Source organism: Podarcis pityusensis, assembly GCF_964106645.2.
Source record: "Podarcis pityusensis genome assembly, chromosome: 1".
In the NCBI taxonomy this organism is placed as follows: domain Eukaryota; kingdom Metazoa; phylum Chordata; class Lepidosauria; order Squamata; family Lacertidae; genus Podarcis; species Podarcis pityusensis.
The window spans coordinates 20759950-20782521 of record NC_138028.1 but is presented as its reverse complement, the minus strand read 5'-3'; the positions used below and the strand labels follow the sequence as shown (position 1 = coordinate 20782521).

Below are 22572 nucleotides of genomic sequence, written 5' to 3'. Positions count from 1 at the left end.
GGCTTCTGCATGTGCAGAATTCAGCGGCCAGGTTGCTCACCGGAGCAAGACGATTTGAGCATGTTACACCGATCCTGGTCCGACTGCACTGGCTACCAATTAGTTTCCAGGCCCAATTCAAAGTGCTGGTTTTGACCTATAAAGACTTAAATGTCTCAGGACCGCAATACCTTTAGGACCGCCTCTTTCCATATGTACCTACCCAGACCCTGAGATCATCTTCTGAGGTCCTCTTTTGTGTGCCTCCTCCATGAAAGGTCCAGAGGGTGGCAACATGAGAACAGGCCTTCTCTGCAGTGGCTCCCCATCTGTGGAATGATCTCCCCAGGGAAGTTCGCCTGATGCCTTCATTATACACCTTTAGGTGCCAGGCAAAAATGTTCCTTTTTAACCAGGTCTTTGGTTGATCTGATTTACATCCTATGTCCTTTAAAAATGTATTGTTTTTATTTTTATTATGTATTTTGTGGTTTTATATCTTGATTTTATTCTGTGAACCACCTTGAGACCCCTGGGTATAGGGTGGTATATTAACTCAATTAATAATAATAATAATAATAATAATAATAATAATAACAACTAGGGTGAGGTGTGTGTGCCATTTCCCCCTCTCATCTTGGGCATCAAAATGACTTGGGCAGGCCATTTCCCATTGACTTCAGTGAGAGAAATGGCACACACACTTAGGAACACTGGAGTAGGAACGCTTGGACCATGGGTCCACCTAGCTTAGCATTGTTGACTCTACACTGATTGGTTCACCAGGGTTTCGGGCAGAGGTCTCTTCCATGAAGATGCCTTATGCAGAGATGGATGGAACCCAAGATCTTCTGCACGCAAAGCAGATGTGCTATCACTGAACTACAACCCTTAACTTCCCTGCTGAAATCTGTAGAGCTGAAATGTCCCAGTTTGGCTAGATGGATCTTAGATCAAAGTTATAAACATAGCCTTAATTTCCCCCCACCCCAAATATTCTGAATTTTTCTTTCTACATTGTTGGAGGAGACTTTCTTTTTTTTTCTTTTCTTTTCTTTTCCACAAGGGAGGCTATGGACTCATTTCCATACATGTTCACATAAATGTTTCGAAACACTTAACAATGTGTGCTAACCAGCGCTTAATTGAAAACACTCCTGAAGAGAAGGTGTTACCAGCAAACAGCTGTTCCGCGGGGACCAGTGTGACACAGTGACTTACTCTGGCTAATTAATTAGAACACCTGGAGTATCTTTCAGAGCAAAACTGGAAACAAAATACTGGAGATTAAGTTTTCAAGCTACTGGTGGTCCCCAACTAATCTCTTTCAGGTGTAAACCCATGTGTATGTGGAGAGCAAAATCCGACCCATTCCTTCGAGACAGGAGGTCTTTGGGCTAATAACTGCAGCATGTAGTTTCCATAAAATTTACAAGGCTGCCTTTAAATTTTAGTAGTGGCGGGCCTGCAATAAATGCCAATGAGTTCCATCAAAATGAGCATTTTTTTTCTGTGTTTCCCCATAAAAACAGATCAACCTTTTTCACAGACTCCATGCAGAGGAATTTGTATAATTATGCCATGTCTCTTTGGCTTGCAAGTCCTCCTTCCACCGAAAAATCAACATAGTAAGTCATAAAGACAGGGAAAAATAAACACTGGGACATAATAAAAGTCGACTAGAGCTGGATTAAGTGGTTCTGTCTTTACCTCAAACGCCAATATTGGAGCAACAAAATTTCTAGCAGGAGAGGTTTTCACTGGTCTGGGGGAAGAGGGCTGGACTGCTCCTCAGTTCCACAAATTCAATTCTATGCACGTCATCCTTTGCTTTTCCAACATCAGAGGACTGGTAGAGCTGCAATACTACTGGCTGATTATCCATTGTTAAGAAATTGACAATCAACCTCACTAAGAAATTGAGACAGACCATATATTCTCCCATTCCACCTCTTCCCTTCTGGAGCACGAATCTCCCCACTGGATTTTTAAAAGATAGTTGGGGTGGTTAACCTCTATATAGGCAGCCTCATTCATTGTAGTTAAGGCTAACCACGGTTTCCATTTCCCCCAGTGTTGCAGGGATGGGGAATCTCTGGCTCACAGGTCAAAGCTGGCCCACTGGGGATTGAAATTTGGCCCATGAGGCCATTTCCCCAAACCACGTCCACCCATATGTGATATCAGGTGTGGGGCAGACATGGCTGCCTTTTGCACAACCAGGAACCTTAAAGTGTGCATTAAGACTGTGCAAGGGCTTCAGCTCTACCATACATCTGCCATATTTCTGGTGGGGGTAGCAACCAAAATCTATTCTTTATGGTGTCAGGAAGTCTCTCCCACATGGGAGGAAATATCTTAGGAACTTCATGCTGTGTGAGAATGACACTAATCATTTTATCACTTGCTATCCCTGGGGGGGTGGGGGGAATGTTGGCCAGTTTAAGGAATCTTTGGCTATCAGGTGTGTTTTCATACACAGCTGCTATATATCATCTTATCTCAGCACACCACACCAAAATGATCCGTTATAAGTTTAGTTCTTGTCCATAATGAATTTTGGGATCCTGAGAATATTAACAGTTCACAGCTAATTCAAGAGAGAGGACCTCCTTGCCATTTTTGGTCTGGAATCTTCAGCACACCTTCTCTTGTCTGGGAAAACCAGGATGGTCGTGATCTCAAGAAGCACCTGTTTATAAACCCTGGAGAATAATACTGAAATATCACCAGTGAACTCTGGAAGTGAAACGTGCCATGTTGTTTTATTTTTCTTTGCAGCCTGCAACAGCTGACTCTTCAATTGTGGTTTTCATTTTCCACAGATCTCTGAGGAGTCAAGAAAATGTAAGGGTTGATTCTTCCCTTAAAAATGTGAATTAGGGCAGTGCTTGGTTATCATAATCAATTTTGGGGCATAACAAGATTGATGCTATTGACTCTGGCTAGTGAATATTATGTACATATTTTATTAGGCAGATAAGTTTGGGTCAAGCTGTGAAATGCTGTATACAGCACGATATTGCCTGATCATTGAAAGCATTATCCAGTGCCTCTAAATCAGGGGTGGGGAACTGCGTCCAGCCAACAGGCCAGATCTATATTTCCATGGGTTACATTTGACCAGGGTGGGGGGACTGCCCTCCTGTCAAACACCTGACATCACAATGGTTTCAGATGATCCATTTTTGCCCACAAGGTTTCAAATCAAACCAGGTGAGCACCACTTCCTAAACCAGGGGTCAGCAAACTTTTTCAGCAGGGGGCCGGTCCACTGTCCCTCAGACCTTGTGGGGGGCTGGACTATATTTTTTTTGGGGGGGGGGGGAATGAACGAATTCCTATGCCCCACAAATAACCCAGAGATACATTTTAAATAAAAGGGCACATTCTACTCACGTAAAAACACGCTGATTCCCGGACTGTCCGTGGGCCCGACTGAGAAGGCGATTGGGCCGGATCCAGGCCCCGGGCCTTAGTTTGCCTAGCCATGTCCTAAACACTGACTACCACCTGATTGTCAGTGCTTGGGAAATCTTGCCTGCAAAGCTCAGTTTGTCCAAGCCCCTCCCTCACTTGCTCATCAACCTGACATCGTATATAATGTCAGGTGTTAGGGCAGGTGGGTGTGTCTTGGCTGAAACGGCCTGAAGGGCCTGCAGTCATCATTGGAGGCCCTTCTCCCTGTGCCTCCTCCACCAGGTCTGAAGGGTGGCAACATGAGAATAGACCTTTTCTGTGGTGGTTCCCCACTTATGGAATACTCTCTCCAGGGAGACTCACCTGGCACCTTCGTTACATATCTTTAGGTACCAGGCCAAAACATACCTCTTCTCCCAGGCCATTGGCTAATTAAGCAATTGATGACCTTTTCAGATGTGTCAAGTTCTGCCCAACACTGTGGGGCCCCCGTGTGTGTGTGTGTGAGAGAGAGAGAGACGTCACACAGTGGGAGGTAGCCTGACAGGGCCCGTTGCATCCTCCAAAAGGCCTGACTGAGCCCATCGCAGCTGCAGGAGGGCTGACAAGACCCACCCAACTGCAGAATACAGAGAGAACTGGGCCCCCTCAGTGGAAATGGGGGGGGTTTGGCCCTCATGTTCCTGCATAGATGCCGCACCTGGACCTTTTAAACTGGTGTGTGTGTGTGTGTGTGGATTTCTGTTTTTGTTTGTTATTATGGTATGAATTCTTGTGTTTTTCATATTGTAAACTTCCCCGTGCTCCTCGGATGGAGTGTGATATAGATATTTAATCTGATCGCAGTGGGCAAGAATCAGTTACAGCAGATCATACCAAGCCTGTATTCTGAATCCTACCTGCCTCTGTAAAATCAAATCAAATTTTAACAGTGCCGCTATTGTGATTTACACATAACTGAGTGTGCCGGCTCATAATCTTTAATATCCACTGCTGACAGGATGGAATTAGCTGCATTTTTTTGTCCAACTTTTCATTCCTGCCCTACCCCAACCCCCCGCTTTATATGTCGCTATCCATTCCCATCCTCATATCATTTCGGCTCACGGGAGGAGCTGGCTCTCAGTCTGTGAGCGGGTTTAGGGCAAGACCTCAAACTAACAATATTTACACAAGTTAAAGATGCCTTTTGTTGCAACGTTCCAGCCTTGGTTGCCAACAGAAGCGTTTCATGTGCAAGAGAATCAATAGAGAATTATAGTTAAGCCCTGTAATAATTATCCTCATTAGATGTAACCAGAGCATGGTTGGGATGAATTCAGTTCTAAACTCTACTAATACCCAGGAAGTATATTAGATATGTAATTTAATAATCCTGGAAATAACTACACAATTCTTTTTGTCTTTAAACCTGTCTATTAAAGGAGAGAGGCAACTCACTGAAGAGTGAGTCAAAAAGGCTGATTTATTTGTGGGTTTTCCCCCCTGGTTTTAACTAGGCAGTAGTCTCTGAATATAAAGCTAAGAGCTGTAACTGGGCATCTCCTGAAGGAAGGAGAAAAAAGATGGTGGACTCTCCTTCATGAGAGGTTTGTGAGCAGAAGCTGAATGGCCACCAATCAAGGAGGCTGGAGTGGATTTCCTGCATCATCAAGGGTTTGGACTAGATGATTTTTGAGGACTCTTCCAAGTCTATGGAAGATATGGAGACAAACAGAAGCAACGTCTACACCTGAGATTTAAAGCACTGTGTTACTGCTGCAAACAGTCATGGCTTTCCCCAAAGGATCCTTGGAAGTTGTCGTTTCTTAAGAGTGCTTAGAGTTGTCCTGAGACACCCCGCCCCATTCCCCTGCTGCGTTTGGGTCCCACCTGCTTACTCTTCGGTGTGGGGCCCTGGATATGCGCCCTAAAGTTCTGCCCTGATTTGTTAGCCCAAAAATGGAAAATGAGCGAGGTCCCGACTAAAGAAGAATGGCAACTTAAGTTGACAGAATATGTGCAGCTTGCAGACTTAACGTATAGAACAAGAGAACAAGAAGAACATACGTTTAGAGAAGATTGGAAAATGTTTATGGAATATATGGGAAATAACTGTGTACACCTGAAAACGTTGGCAGCGTTAAGATAAATTCAACAGTGTAAATAAGTTTTGATGGCTGCAATAATGGTTTAGTTTTTGTAAAATATGCAGGGATTTATGATATGCAAAATGAACCATGGAAAGAGAAGTAGGGAAGTCATTGATACTTTAAGGATATTTAAATGAGTATTTTAAATTGTAAAACAGAAAATTTAATAAAAATGAGAGAGAGAGAGAGAGAGAGAGAGAGAGAGAGAGAGAGAGAGAGAGAGATCTGCCCTGATGGCACTTAGTGTCCTCATACAAGAAATGTGGGGTTGCATTTCACACGTTGTTGTTGTTGTTGTTAATATCATATCAGGATGGAGGCAGGGTGCAGCATCAGGATTGGATCTGCAGTGTGTGGGGAGTAACTTTTTCCCTTGCGCCGTGATCCCAACAAAAATCCCCTTCCCAAGATGGGAAGGCGCCATGGGTCCCAATGGCAACTCACACCTAGGGACAAATAGCAGTCTCAAGGGGGAGATTTTCATCAGCACAATGGAACAAGGAGAAAGTGTTAACCCATTCCTCCTGCACTCCAAGGGCCGAATCCTGATCAAAACACCCATGCTGCAATTTAAAGGGGAGGGGAAATGGAAACATAACATGTGATTTTGCCTTTCATTGTATCAACTACTTTGACCCTTAGTTAGCTCAAGTTTGTAAAGAACGAATGAAGATAGCTTATTTTTCAGGACTATCTTGGCTTGGTTTCTCGTTCTAGTTAACTGGTTGTAAGCTACTTCTCCATGATTAGCCTTCAGAAACACAGCCTGGATTCCCCTCCACTTGCTGGAAAGATCAACTGATCCATTTTCAGAATGGTATGTTATAATAAGATGGCTGTTTTTTTTAAAAAAATAAAAACGAGAGAAATGAAACAATTTGTTTCACGGCCTGATTGTAAGCAAGAACAAGTTCCATCAGATTGTGCTCAAGTAATGTCAACATTTGTTAAAAATGAGTCCAGGGCATTAGATATTAGCAATTTATGTGCTCATTGCATACAGTGTAGAGAAAAGTTATAAACAAGACCCAAACCACACACTATTAAATTATGTTATTTCTGGCATCATTGTTATTGGCAGTAAAATTACCTTGATTGCTATCAACTATAATCAAATGGAGGGGAAAGCTGGCATGCTAATACCTCTCACAATAAAATGCATGCTAATAGGCGAGGGGGGGTTGCACAGAGGAGAAACACTGACATGACATGAAGTTTAAAATGGTATTTTGCAGAAGCTGATGAGGAACGTAATGAACGTTCTGTTTGTTTCAACGTACCTAATATATCTGACATGTTTTATTATTTCCCCCGCGTCAACAGTTTTGCACTGTAAAAGTGCCAGTGGAGCATATGGAAATGTTTGTATCAAAGGAGTTTGCTTCGGGCCAGATCTGACGTTGTGTTGTACATCTGGCGTTCCTTCTTTCATGTGCAGTCCTTTGCATGTGAGAAGTGTACACCCATGGATTTTTGGCAAGTGGCAATTACACAGAGGTGTCCAGAGAACTGGCTGGTGATGGCTTTGCAAGAAGGGGTGCTCTCATAAGCACATAAGAATAAACCAACTAGTCCAGCACCCTGTTCTCACAGTGGCCAACAAGATGCCTGTCAGAAACCTGTAAGCAGGACCTGAGCGCACAAGCATCCTCCCCTTCTGCAGTCTCCAGGAACTGTTATCCACAAACATCCCACTGAACATGGAGGCAGACTGTGGAGGTAGCCTTCAGCTTTCATCTCCTCCTCCTTGAATACGTCCAATCCTCTTTTAAAGCTCTCCAAGTTGGTGACCATCACTGCTTCCTGCGGAATTGCATAGCTTAACTATGATACGATATGATAATCTTTACTGTCATCGTCCCATACAGAACAACGAAATTGAAAAAAATCTACATCAGACATTCAAAAACCAACAAGCCTGCTATCCCAGCTATCCCAGCCTGGTTAACCCCTAAAAACTCTGACACCCCATAATTGAATACAATATACTCCCATAGAGACTACCTTACACTGCATTTAAAACCAAAATCACATTTGGGTAGAAACTGCTTCTCAGACGGCTAGTCCTAGTCATTATAACCCTGTACCTTCTTCCAGAAGGCAGAAGCTGAAAGAGATCATTTCTGGGTGTGCACTATCCTACAGCTTTCTTATGACACCTGGAAGCATAGATTTGATCCAAGGGGGGAAGAGTGCACCCAATTATTCTCTCCACAGTCTTTACAACCCTGGACAGCATTGTTTTCCTCCTGACCGTGCAGCTCCCAAACCACACACACAGACCATAAGTTAATACACTCTCAACAGTACAATGGTAAACTGCCATCAACAGGTCCTTTGAGAAATTATTTTTCCGGAGGATTCTCAGAAAATATAACCTCTGCTGTGCTCCCTTCATCAGGTCTTTGCTGTTTTCTCCCCAGGTTAGGTCATCTCTCAGCTCCATTCCCAGAAATCGAAACACCGAGACCTGTTCCACACACTCCCCCTCAATAATAAATGGCTGAATATTCGATTTACATTTCCTAAGGTACTGCACTGCATGAAGAAGCACCTTCTTCTCTCTGTCCCAAATCTCCCAACATTCAGCTTCATCGCTTGTTCACAAGTTGTAGTGTATAATTTTATGAATTTCTGCCATGCCAGCTTTTACCCACGTTTTCTCTAAACTAGTAAGTCCTGCAACCTTTCCCCAAAAGACGCAATGGGATCAAAAATATGTCACATGGAAGATGGAGTAAGCTTGGGTCCATCGCTCCCCTACTCTGGAGGGTAGGACTTGACCCAATGGAAAGGAGATTTGGGAATAACTTTCTGGCAGTCAGAGCTGTTCGACAGTGGAAGTGGTGGACAGAGGTTGAGCAGAGATTGGATGACCATCTGCCATGGCGTCTTTGGTTGAGATTCCTGCATTGCAGGGATTGGACTAGATGACCCTTGGGTCCCTTCTGACTCTACAATTCCATGATTCTATGACACAGATGGGATCCAGGCTATACTGGGACAATGCTCTGCCCACTTGTGACTGCTGTCTTCAATGGTGGAGGAAGAGCATAGCCATAATCTAGTCACTGATAGTTTTATCCTTCAGTGTCCTCCAGTAGGACTAGCATCAGTATACTGGCATGGTTAGACACCTGGTTAGAAACCAGGTCAGAGTCATGTCCATTGCTCAAATCACTAACTCCCCTGATATATACATAATTTCTCAGGAAAGGGTAATATGAATTAAATTGGGAGGGGGGAGAATAGGGGCTGCCATTTTGATGCCAATGATGTCATGTGGACTGGGAGGGGGGGAACCTTCATGCATGAGGAGCACCAATGCCACATATATCAGCATGTGGTCTGAGAGCATATGAGACTGAAGCTAAGCAGGTGTGGATTTGGACAGTAACTGGATTTGTGACTGCCTGGGAACCACATCTGTAACATTTTGGGTTCCATGATGGGTAGAGTTGTAAGAAAATTAATAGATAGCTAGATTGAGGGAAGTCACAGGGTTTGGAGAATCCCATTTTATGGATTTGACATTATTTTTGTGTACAAATTTCTTTGTTTGTGGTTGTTATTGTATTTGTTATTGTGTTTTCGTTGTGTGTGTTTTTGTTGAAAATGTAATTAAAATATTATTGTTATGTACTGAGTTGAATAGGATCCAAAATGCAGCAGCCTGATTGGTCCTAGAACAATAGGATTCAGAATGCAGCAGCCTGATTGGTCTGCAGGAGCCACCCAATCCAGATCCAGGTGGAAGTGAATCCGCAACCTGATTGGCCTACAGGAGAATCCCGGAATTAGCCAATCACGTGGGGCCCATTGTGTAAATAATGCATATAAAGCAGACATTTTCGGGGAACTGGCATTCCTCACTACTATGAGCTGAATAAAGAGCATGAAATCCACACTCGACTCCAAGTATATTTCATTTATTATTTTTTAAAAAAATAGATAGCTAGACTGAACACCTATTTGGAGCACCAATCTTCTGTATGCTATGTGAACTTGATTCCCCCTGCCCTTGGCTTTGCGATTTGCACCACAGATTTACACTATCAAAAGCTGATTTAGCAATCTGCCTTTGCTCCTCCTGCTCCTCTTCTAAGCAGGCTGCATGCTTTTTAATTATGTAGGTCCAGTCGCGGACGACTCTGGGGTTGTGGCACTCATCTCGCTTTACTGGCCGAGGGAGCCGGCGTACAGCTTCCAGGTCATGTGGCCAGCATGACTAAGCTACTTCTGGTGAAGCAGAGCAGTGCATGGAAACACCGTTTAACTTCCCACCGGAGTGGTACCTGTTTATCTACTTGTACTTCATGCTTTCGAACTGCTAGGTTAGCAGGAGCAGGGTCCGAGCAACAGGAGCTCATCCCGTCGTGGGGATTCAAACCGCTGACCTTCTGATAGGCAAGCCCTAGGCTCTGTGGTTTAACCCACAGCGCCACCCACATCTCACAGGTAGATCTTGCTTATTCAGGTTGCACCATGTTGAGAATCTGTACAACCAGTTTTACAATGAGCTCGTTTCACAACAGGAGTGCATCTAATTACAAGACCAAGAAACCTTATTGACCACTCCTGCCTTTGTTCACACGCAATTGTATATTCACATGTTCATACAAAAAGAGTTGTTGGTCTGATGGAGAAGTGGTTGGATTTGCATCTGTGATGGACTAGCTTTCAGTAACACACCATCAAAACCAGTGGAGAAGACAAAGATTATATTTTCCACCCCCTTTTCCTTGCAGAGGAGGCCTTAGAAAATGTTTGCTTCTTCAGACTCTAGATCAGTCCCCCAAAGACAGAGCTAATCTGGATCCTGTTCCCTCCCCAGAGTTATATTTAGCAGCTGAATTCCAGAAAGTACTGGTGTTACTGCACAATTCTTTGCCCGGGGCAGGGTGGGGGGTCACATTGCGGGCAAGGGACTTTCTGCCTAAATAGAGCAGAACCATCTCATCTGAAAGTTGTTTACAGTGAAAGTCTAGGATTTCCAAAGGAGCAGAAATCTCCCAAGTGCCTACACTCCATGCGAAATAAATAGAAAATGACAAATCAACAAGGTCACTGCCCCATTTAATTTGTTGCTCTGGTTCTGCCTGTTAGTCTATGCTAGACATGCAAAGTCTTTAGAAGAGAGAAGAGGGGAAATGCTAAGTCACCTCTTTGCAATACAGTTTATTAATGGTGATGTCTCCTAAGTGGAAAATGCTTATGACGGCCAAGGGGACGATCATTTCACATACTGAAGGCTACATCTTGTCTCAGTCTAGATGTATACAGTAATTTAGAAGATCTTATAAGTGCTGTTACAACTCTGGGTTTTAAAGGCTAATTCAAATAATCCCTTTCTCAGACTGGGCTCAGTTTTTTGAGTCTTAGCATGTATGGTATTAACATAAAAGTCCAGTTTTAATATATCTGGTAAGTGGCTGTGTAAATGGATTCACCATGCACCCAGATGACCATACCTCCCAGAAGACCATGGGAAGTTAAATCAGTACTACAACTCACCATGGGTTCAGCAGTATTCTGAACCATTCAGATGCTGAACTCACCTTGTACAATCTAGCCAGCTTTGTTGAGGGGAGCAGGGTGAGCAACAAAAATTCCACAATTAAGAAAAAGTGCAATTTGCACTAACATCATAAAATGAAAACACAAAACAACAATGATGAAATAACAGGACAGTAGCACAGAACAAGCAGCGCACAGCAATGCAGGAATTCATGCAAGTATCCTTCTCTTGCTTTACTCCTGTTTTATCCCTTAATATTAGGAGGGATCAGCAAAATCATCTGATAGAAACTGGATTCTAAATAGCCTGGCATGGTGGTGATAATGCCAAGGTTGCAGGTTCGATTTCCGTATGAGACAGCTGCATATTCCTGCATCACAAGGGGTTGGAATAGATTATTCTCAGGGTCTTTTCTGCAATTCTGTGATTCTGTGATTCAGTGATTCAGAAGAACATATGAACAGAATGTTATTATAGAAGAACAGTCGATTTGTGTGTGTGTGTGTGTGAGAGAGAGAGAGAGAGAGAGAGAGAGAGAGAGAGAATTATAGATACGGTATAATGAGAATTGTTCATACTGCAGATGGAGTTTCTTAAGACAGTGCCCAGAACTGTACCTTTAGCTTTGAATACAGTGATCTAGCTCTTGGAACTGTAATTGCAGCACATTTCTGCCTGCACAGTTCCTGATCCAGCAGGCAAGGTGAGGATCAGGGAATATGTATTGTAATCAGCCCATTGGTGTGGTGGCCTCCAGATGTTGCTTGCCTACAACTCCCTGGCTTAGAGGATGCAACAATCATTTCACTTGAATGGGACAGAGCTTTGTACTTTGGCCCACAATGGCCAAAGAGGCAGAGTTATGGCTCACAAAGCCCAAGCTTCACATCTCACCTCAACCATGATTAGATGGCTTTAGGCAGGCCATAACCTCTCAGTCTCAGGCCCTCTTCTGCACTGTAAGAGAAATCCTCACCAACCTTACAGAATTGTTGCATGGATTACAATAAGGTACTGTATGTGAAGTGCTCTGAACACTCAAAAAGATAATTATTATTATTAGGTGAGCTCACACATGCCCTTCACTCAGTAGATGAAGCATCTAGTGATTGCATGAATGTGTGAAAGGGCCATCGCAGCCCAAACTCCACAAAGAATTTTTATAGTATTCTTTTTTATTAATTTGTTAAACTTACTAGTTGCTTGTTACCAAAAATGTCTCCAAGTGAATTACATTTAGAAACAGAAACATTAATACATTATACCACAGGGGAAGGGGAAGAAAAATTCATATAAAACATTAATATTTTCATACAACATATAATCAGCAGTTCCCCCACCTAATAACAGTTTTAGGAGATTGTGGCAGCACACTAAGGTTATCATCAGCACCACCTTCATATGGCTTCAGGGCCAAATAAGACACAATTGTTCCATCTACTGTTGACCTCCCTGCTTTTTTTGCCCTACCAGTTCCAATGGGCACCAATCTCTGCTGAATGGGATCCTTGTTCCCATTGCAAGCAATGGGTGTTGTGTGGGCAATTCTGTTTGGGACCATGGGGAGGAGGAAAGGGTTAATGCCATGATCCCATTCCAACTATCCATGAAAGTAAGCAACCCAACAACGACACAAAGGGCAAACTGCACAACGGACATCCCGATATATTTGGCTCTGACCTAATTTCAAACATAATGTTTAATGGATGTTGTCTCTACGTTCAGTAGAAGAAGAAGAGGAAGAGTTTGGATTTGATATCCCGCTTTATCACTACCCTAAGGAGTCTCAATGCGGCTAACATTCTCCTTTCCCTTCCTCCCCCACAACAAACACTCTGTGAGGTGAGTGAGGCTGAGAGACTTCAAAGAAGTGTGACTGGCCCAAGGTCACCCAGCAGCTGCATGTGGAAGAGCAGGGAAGTGAACCCAGTTCACCAGATTACGAGACTACTTCTCTTAACCACTACACCACACTGGCTCTCAGTAATGTACTGGGGCATCACGAACATGCCAGATGCGACTTAAGTTTGCGCCTAACGACAAACTCGATCTCATTTTGTTTGCAGCCTTGCACTGACATTGCAAATCTGAGCTGAGCTGCCAACTGAGTGTTTAATGGAGCAAGTGCTTCCCCTGTGCATTCTGAACCTAACGTGGATCCGTCAACTCACTTTCTCAACATGCCATTTTGGCTGGGGGAACTGACTTTGGCTAGCCAGACAGCATAGCTTGGAATAGCCCTCAGGCTCAAGGAACTACAGTTTTCTGCCCCACTTCTCAACTGTGTCCAGCTGACATCAGCTGCTAACCACAAGAGTCTGCAGTTGGTTTTAAAAGAGGCTGGAATTGTTCTTTCAAAACACACACACCTCAGCAATATTTATCCACCAGTTCACATATTTAAGTTAGGTTTTAATTTCTCTTTCTTGTGTTGTAAACAGTGATGCCCATGTGTTATTGACTTTGTGTGTGATTATATGCTCTTGCGTGTGAATTCATTGCTTCCAGATCTGGCCACTGGATGCTGCATTAAAAAAACCCCCAATAATAATAAAAAGGAAAGTACATTAACAAAGAGGCAAAACTAAGCAACTGTGCATTGGAAGCCTTTTGTCTGAAGTTCAGTCTTTTGCCTGCCTAGGAGTGACAGGATCAGGGAAGAATTTTCTGTGACTAATTAGGTTTCAACTTGCCAGAGAGAAAATGGACATTGGCAGGCTATTGTAGAATTGTGAAGCAGAGTTTGAACTAGATTGAACTTAATTTCCTTTTCACTGAAAGGAAAGAAAGATTAATGAAATATCCCCAAATCCATCCTGTTAGGGTTTTTTTTTATTAAATCAGCAAATGAAATTTAAGCTCCAATTCTGTTATAAAATCTTTTCCTGTAGATTGAGTTTCAGCAAACACAACTGAAATGGACATGCTTCCCCGTCTCAGCGTTTTAGATATGAAAATTGCATTATTTCAATCAACGGTAACATTACTTTAGGCAAAAGCCATGTTAAAAACCAATCGCTCCTCACAAGACAGACACAAATGTTACCTACTTCATTAAATGGTCGTAAATTTAGCTAATAATTTCTATGGCTGGGTGTATTCATGTTCCACTTTTGCCTGCTCCTTCTCTGGCATTTTTAAAACCAATCCTAAATAAAAACAGTAATACACGCACACACTTTGTTTCTGTTTCTTCCATTCTATACATTTTGTTCAGTGCACAAACTTACTTCTGTTCTAATAACAACTACAATCTCTTTTGAGATAGAAGGTGTGTGAATGACAGGACTCGGAGCAAAGGATAGAACTCTGTTATAAGTGTGATTCCTATGAAATGAAGAACTGCTCTGTCAGAATTATAAACTAGAAGCAGTGCCAACCCTACCATTAGGCAGAGTAGGGCAGGCATCTGAGATGCTGGGGTATGTGTACTTGGGGAGTGGTGACCAGCCTCTTCCCCCCGAGCCTCCCGATTGTTCCTCTCTGTTCTAGGACAGAGCTATGTGCACCCCGTAGTCTATCCAGCACCCCTTAAAATCTGCTCTCAAAAGTAGAGTGCTCCAGTACAAGTACTGAAGATTCAACGTCTAGTGCAGTTATTATTATTATTTATTAGATTTATATATCACCCTTCAACAAAAGATCTCAGGGCAGTCCACTTCTGCATGTGAAATAGACCTGTTCTGATAATATAGTTATAACCATTCCTACAAACTCTATCAACAATAAAACACTCCTACAATTTATATTTCATAGCTAAAGCCAAAAGTCTCCCTTCTCCATATTTTTCCAATGCACAGGAGCTTCCTGAGGCCTAGACCTGATATCTCTAAGCTTCTTGGCACCCACACCTATAGTCACGGCCAGCTCAAGCATTTCACTGCCTAAAGCAAAAGACAAAATGGGTTCCTCATCAAAAGGCCAGTTGATTTATCCTGCAACACTGGTGATGGGGCAGTGTCCTTCTCAACAACAGAGGGCAGCAGACTAGCATAAGAGCTCACACAGTTCTGTCCTGCAACAGGAGGAAACGGCCAGGGGCTTCAGGAGGAATAATCACCACAAGCACCCATCTCCTGTCTTTCCCCACCTCTTGCTCCTTATGCATTTGATTTGGTCTGGCCCTTGCCCTGTTCCTGTTCAGTCGAGGCAGCGTACCACTGACTGGAACATTTATTTATTAAAAACATTTACTATTTAATTTATTTATTACCAATTTATTTCTGTGCTACCATATCGTAAAATATCAGGGCATTGTGCAGCTATAAAAAATAAAACAGCATCAACACAAATATTTGTCAAAGTGATTGGCTAATCGATTTAAACAGCTGAAAAGGCCTAGCAGCATAAAAAGGTCTTCAAGAGATGCCTGACAGGTGAAAGTGAGGATCCCTGCCAAGTCTGTGCTGGACAAGTGTTCCAAAGAACAGGAAAGGCAACACTAAATGCCCAATTCCTGGCAGAAGCCAGTCAAGTCTCTGTAATATGAGGGACTATAAGCAATACTCCTCCAGATGGTCTCCATGATCAAGTTGGGATATAAGGGCTGAGGTGGCCCTTCAAGTATCCTGGAGCCAAGTTGTCTGGGACTTTGTATATCAACAAAAGCATCTTGAACCTGCTGGGGACATGTAGCAGGTGAGGATTATAGACCTCGTGCCCCACTTGTGAACTTCCTTTTGACATCTGGTTGGCCTCTATGGAAAACAGGATGCTAGGCTAGATCAACCATTGCTCCTATCCAGCAGGACTTGTTGAAGTCAGAGTAGCGACTTTGAGCTTTAAGAAGCTCAAATCATATATTTGACTGACACCCTTCTTTGGAAATCAACCAATGTCTAGACTTTAACATTCAAAAACTTTACTTGCAGAAGCTTATAGCTATAGATGGATTGAAACGTAATATTTACAGTCACATGCTTCTCCAATCATGGGCTTATAGTCCCTTCTTCTGCCTTCCAAACAACTGTATCTTCCTCTCTTTCCAGAGCTCAGCACTCAGCCTCCTGTATCTCAGTTAAGCCATGCCTTGCAGCTCCTATGAGAGATTTCCACTTTTACAATCTCTTGCAGCTTTTCTCTCTTTCTTTCAAGCACAGAAGCAGCAGCACTCCAACACTCTATTCAACTTAACAGTGTTCACAGTGGATTCTAAAGCACAGTCACCTTGCCTCACATAAAATGGAGTCCCTCCTTCATTAGATACCTCCCATGTGACCAACGTTACCCAATCACATGAGAACTACTACGGAACTCTCTAGAATTCACTTACCAACCAATCAAATTTAAACACATAGCAATGCATACAAGCATTTACAATTTCAGCCAATTAAATTACTATACTTAACAGTGGTGTACCTGTTAGTCAGCTGATGCCACCATGGCATCAGATGATGGAACATTTTAAAGTCCCATCATTAGAACTTCAGAGCACCAGGCGAGGCTTGCAAAGATCCCGATGTGCTGCTCTAGAGTGCCCAATACTTCAACTCTGCTGCCAATCAGATCTTGAGGAACTCTTCATGCAGCTGACTCATCAAGCTTCAACTTTCCTGCCTACCCAAAGTCTTCTTTCCCTCACCAGTGAACCAATGGATCCAAATTATAGGAAAGGAGAGTCCAACTAAATACCAGGAAGAACTTTCTGATGGTAAGAGTTGTTGGACAGTGGAATGGACTCAGAAGGTGGTGGACTCTCCTTGCTTGGGGTTTTCAAGCAGAGACTGGATGGCCATCTGTCTTGAGATTCCTGCCTTGCAGGAATGACCCTTGGGATCTCTTCTATACAGTCCTATGAATTAAGGCTCTCAAGTGTGCGCTCTCAGGTGTGGGTATGGTTTGGGGGAAATGGCCTCATGGGCCACATGTGAATGTCTGGTGGGCCAAACGTGGCCCATAGGCTTCCTTGCCCCTGCACTAAAGGAAGGGTGGTACTTTGCCCATGCTCAGAGGCACTCTTCATATGCCTCAGGATTAAGCCTTGTTGTAAAAACAAAGCCCCCATTCCTCCACCGCTCAGCGAGTTCTGTCTCAAATTAAACTGGCACAGCATATAATAACGTGGAATAGATTAACTGATGCTGCCACTGAATTCAAAACATTAACACCGTCTCCTTCGAGCCGCAGCACAAAGCTCAGCACTGTGAGATGATATAACATATTCACAACCCTTGCCAAGAAAGTAGATGCAGCCGGTGCTCTTAAGCACATCCTCTGGAACTGATTATGCCTAATCCTTTAGAAAATGTATAAATAAAATAATGCCAAGACTGATGGACAAACTGGGGCACCTACTCATGTTTCTAATATATTGCTTTCTCTCCTCTGCCCTCCTCCGACAAACAATTTCTTCTTCCTTTTTCCTTCTTTCTTTCTTTCCTTTTTGGGTGTGGAAAAAGTAACTTAAGTTGACATTCATGTAAAGAAATCAAACTGTGTATAAGTGAACGTTCTACAGCATGTCACAGCAAAGTCACAAACAATTGAAATCTACTAGAGATACACACACACACACACACACACACAGACACCTTTCTTCATAGAGCCATTATTTAATTCCTCCTAGCAAGGAAAACCACGCTTAACAGGAACACCCGAGGTGTTTACACTTGGTATTAACTACTCAATCACAGTGCCTTAATCCCCAAGCCCCAATCTATGTGTTACTGGGAATGTAGCAATTAATTACCTTAATGAAAAAGTTAGATGGGATTTGGTAGGGGTGTGTGGAAAAGGAGGGAGAGACCTGGTCAGAGAGGAGATCTCAATAGGAGGATAATTAGTTTTACATACTAGCATTCTTTGCATGAGGCCAGATTCTAGACCTCTTGCTTTGGCCATAGATTTCTATTGAACTCAAAGGCAGTTTAGCAGGAGTCAAAGCTGCCCAAATCCCCCTCTAGCCTGCAGTTTCCAGACCACCAACTGTGACCATCAGGACCCTCTTGGCTGCATGTTAGGAGACACATCGCCTTGTTCATCTCAACTCAAATACATTGTAATCGTCATTTTTTAAGGGGGAAAAGTTGGGGGGAATCAAAAGCATGCTGTGTAGAAAACTAGAGGAAGGGGATTTCGGCAACCCCTCTGCACATTAATAACTGCTTTCTTTGGTGCTTTATTCTGCCCAGAACAAAATTCATCTTTCGAGCAGATGGATTCCACAAATCCCTCTACCAAGATACTAAATAGGAGCAAGGTGTATTTAAAACAGCTGGGCATAGGCTGTTTTTACAAATAATACATTGTAGCAGGCTGCACACTCTTGGCTTTCAAGTGCACATGTGCAATGAGTTCAAAATAGGGTTCGAAAGCAATGGTTCCCACACTTCTGATACCTAGGATTGCTTTTGTTTAATCTTTTCTCTCTTTTTGGCCGGATAAAATTGAAGGCACACTTCACTTGACTCTTTAAAAAGTTGGTGATGGTGGTTTTTATTACTACAGTTGCCACTACTACTATTCACAACGGATCCTCCCAGGTGTTGAGATAGGCAGTTCACCTCCTGTAAAAGTAAAGGTTAAGCACCCCTGGACAGTTAAGTCCATCAAAAAACCACTATAGGGTTGCTGCGCTCATCTGGCGTTCAGGCCAGAGGAGTCGGCGTTTGTCCACAGACAGCTTTCCGAGTCATGTGGCCAGCCTGCACTCTTCTGGTGCAACGGGACACCGTGACGAGTGCCAGCACACATGGAAATGCCATTTACCTTCCCACCACAGTGGTACCTATTTATCTACTTGCACTGGCGTGCTTTCAAACTGCTAGGTTGGCAGGAGCTGGGACAGAGCAACAGGAGCTCACCCCATCGCACAGATTCAAACTGCTGACGTTTCGATTGGCAAGCCCAAGGGGCAAGCCTACAGCACCACCCGCATCCCTAAGACATGGAATCTCTTCTGCACAGAGGTGTATCTGGCACCTTCATGATCATATGCTGAAGGCACGCCCCTTATCCTGACTTATGATACCTGAGAGAAAAGAATACGGGGTTTCTCTCTCTCTCTCTCTCTCTCTCTCTCACACACACACAGAGAGAGAGAGAGAGAGAGAGAGAGAGAGAGAGAGCGCGCACCAGGGCAAAGAGGTGCATCTTCAGCATATACAGCTAAGCAGTGAAAACTGTAAATGGCTCTGTGTGTGTGTGTGTGTGTGTGTGTGTGTGTGTGTGTGTGTGTGTTTGCAACCCACCCAAGGAACTTATTGCAAAGGGCAGGTAAGAAATCCAATAATTATCATCACTGGATTTCTTACCTGCCCTTTGCAATAAGTTCCTTGGGTGGGTTGCAAACACACACACACACACACACACACACACAGCCATTTACAGTTTTCACTGCTGTAATTTGTCCCTTAAATTTGTCCCAACTGAAATTCACTTTGTTAGCTTGCACCCAGTTCTCCAATCCGTTAAGGTAATTTTGAATTCTGATTTTGCCTTCCGTGGCATTAGCTACCCCTCCCAGTTTCATGTCATCTGCAAATTTGATGAGCATTCCCCTCAAATCCTTCATCCAAGTCATTTATAAATATGTTGAACAACAACGGACCCAGGACAAAACCCCACAGCACCCCACTTGTCACTTTTTGCCAAGATGACAAGGAACCATTAATGAGTGCTCTTTGGGTTCGGTCAGTCAGGCAGCTACAAATCCACCTAAGATTTCTTCAACTAAGCTATTCAACTAAGTTCTTCTCAGAGTAGTGCCATGCTTCGAGTATACCTAGCAGTAGACAGAACCTAATAATAACAATACCACCACACGTGATTCTTCTGCAAATTACTCTGTAGGAATCACACCCATATATTAGGGCTGCCATATGTCTGGGAATCGCTCAGAAAAATGGCATCTGGGTGGGTTTTTGTGGAATCGGTGAAATGTCTGGGAAAACCCAGATGTATGGCAATTTGGGCTATTTTAAAAAAAATAATAATAATATTGAAAAGCCCCCCCCCCAGCTCAACAACTCTGTCTGGATTGTTTTGGAGAAGAGGGATCGATGGTTCATGGGGTTTCTCCATTGCAAAGGGCATAGAACAGATGCATCCAACACAGCATTCAAGGGCACACATTTCTTGCAGCATAAGAATATAAGCAGGCACTGGATTCGTCCAATGGCCCATCTAATCCAGCATTCTGTTTTCATAGTGGCCAACCACATGCATGTTTAAAACTTGCAAGCAGGACCTGTGTGCGACAGAACTCTCCCCTCCTGCTGTTTCCTGCTCCCTGTTCTTTTCCACCTGGCCTGACTGACTCCAGCTACAAAAGCTGAGGCTGCTGAATAGATTCTCGGGCTCGGGTATTGTTTATGGTGGCGAGTTGTTGGGGGGGGTTATTGCTGTTATTGATATTAATTTTGTGTATCTTTATTTTAGACCTTATTATGATTTATGTGGAAATGGTTCGATATGTACTTTTTACATTCTTTTACATACTTTTTACATTCTTTTTTAATATATATACAAAAAAGCAAAATGTATTCGCATAAAATACAGTCATTTCAAACAGCAGCTGAAAACCTTGCGTGACCCAACAACACACCCATATAAAACTAATTTGAACAGGGCTAAGATAGGCAGATGGTGACAGCAGCCACGAAATTAAAAGACGCCTGCTTCTTGGGAGAAAAGCAATGACAAACCTAGACAGCATCTTAAAAAGCAGAGACATCACCTTGCCAACAAAGGTCCGTATAGTTAAAGCTATGGTTTTCCAGTAGTGATGTACAGAAGTGAGAGCTGGACCATAAAGAAGGCTGATCGCTGAAGAATTGATGCTTTTGAATTATGGTGCTGGAGGAGACTCTTGAGAGTCCCATGGACTGCTAGAAGATCAAACCTCTCCATTCTTAAGGAAATCAGCCCTGAGTGCTCACTGGAAGGACAGATCGTGAAGTTGAGGCTCCAATACTTTGGCCACCTCATGAGAAGAGAAGACTCCCTGGAAAACAGCCTGATGTTGGAAAAGATGGAGGGCACAAGGAGAAGGGGACGACAGAGGACGAGATGGTTGGACAGTGTTCTCGAAGCTACCAGCATGAGTTTGACTAAACTGCGGGAGGCAGTGGAAGACAGAAGTGCCTGGTGTGCTCTGGTCCATGGGGTCACAAAGAGTCGGACACGACTAAACGACTAAACAACAACAACAAAAGATAGGCTTTAAATGTATGCTGTGCATGCAGCCATAGAAACTCCCTTCGGATTTCATAAAGGTCAACTGTGTAGCTGCCATGTGCTAGGGTACCTGGAGTAAGGCAGGCATGATCACTCGCTCCCTAGTTTAAGCCCACAGGTGTTCACCCTGGGTACATAAATAGGACTACTGTCAAATGGCAAGTTGTTGGTGCATAATGTGCAAAATATCCCCCACCGTTTCTCCTTTCACTGCATAGCCTGTGCTGAACATTTCCTTGTTTCTTCTTCTTCTTTGTTACTTAGCACCATGAAGTGGGTGCAAATGTTCTCATGATCACAAGGGTCTTTCAGTGCTCAGAAGCTTGCAGGATGCTTTCACAGACTTAAAATATCTGCATAGCAGACTTGCAAACTTCATTAAGCAGGGAAACTAATTACACGAGGCAGAGGTGTCAGATTCATGCTTTGGCATTTGCCTGTGTAAGAGTTAAGCGTTTTGGGGGACAGAAATAATCCCTTGTCACTTAGGAGGCTATTCACACATCATGAGCAACACAGAAAGAAGCAAACAAGTTCTCTAAACCTCCTGTGAGAGTTAATTGGAATTTGTGTAATGGGCTATTACAAATAGGGGATGAAGTTGCAAATCTCAAGGCCAAATCTGGGGGAATTTCTCATTTCTACCAACTTCCTCAAAGGGTTTCAAGGGCGTCTGAAGAGTGGGATGCATCGGGTGATATTCAGTGTTCATCATATTCAGATCTCTTGAAATCAATGTCAACTGATTTCAAGAGATCTGCTCTGAGTATGATGAACATTGGATATCACCCAGTAGCTGCAGCCAGTCTGATAAGTATGTATGGCATATATTTCAGGGTGTCTTCCAAATTCCACTATTTTGTGGGAGGTGCTCAGGCACATGCTGGCAATTTAAATTTGTACAATCAAAGTGGATTAAACATTCTCTCGCCCCAATGCAAGTTTTTCCCCACGGACTTTTGCAATCAGGAGGGTGACATGAAATGCACAGAAAGCAAATGATTAATGGGAAGATGTATGAACATCCCATAAGAAAATTAGGATTGATGCGTATCGTTGAACAACAATCCAGTGAAGTAGTTGACCAGCATTATCTCAGTTTATTTCACTGGGCTGCACAACCACATGGCATGATTAGGATTAGCTGCCTTATATTGAATCAAACCAACCGGTCCATTTAACTCCGCATCATCTACATCATTTGGAAGTGGTTCTCTCTCTCTGCATTCTCAAAGAGGGGTCTTGCCCAGCCCTATCTAGAGATGCTGGGGACTGAACCTGGGAGCTTCTGCACGCAAAGCAGATTTTCTTCCACTGAGCTACAGTCCTTATCTTTAATATATTTAT

The 22572-nt window shown here is 43.2% G+C and overlaps 1 protein-coding gene across 1 annotated transcript in view; it reads left to right on the top strand.

Annotated features, from left to right (window-relative positions):
• LOC308469620 (serine protease inhibitor 2.1-like) overlaps positions 1-21727 on the top strand; it is a 300956-nt gene extending 279229 nt beyond the window's left edge. The window contains exon 5 of the transcript XR_013982123.1: positions 21718-21727. The gene's annotated coding sequence lies outside the window, so the exon portion shown is untranslated. The remainder of the gene's footprint in view (positions 1-21717) is intronic.
• The last annotated feature ends 845 nt before the right edge of the window (positions 21728-22572 follow it).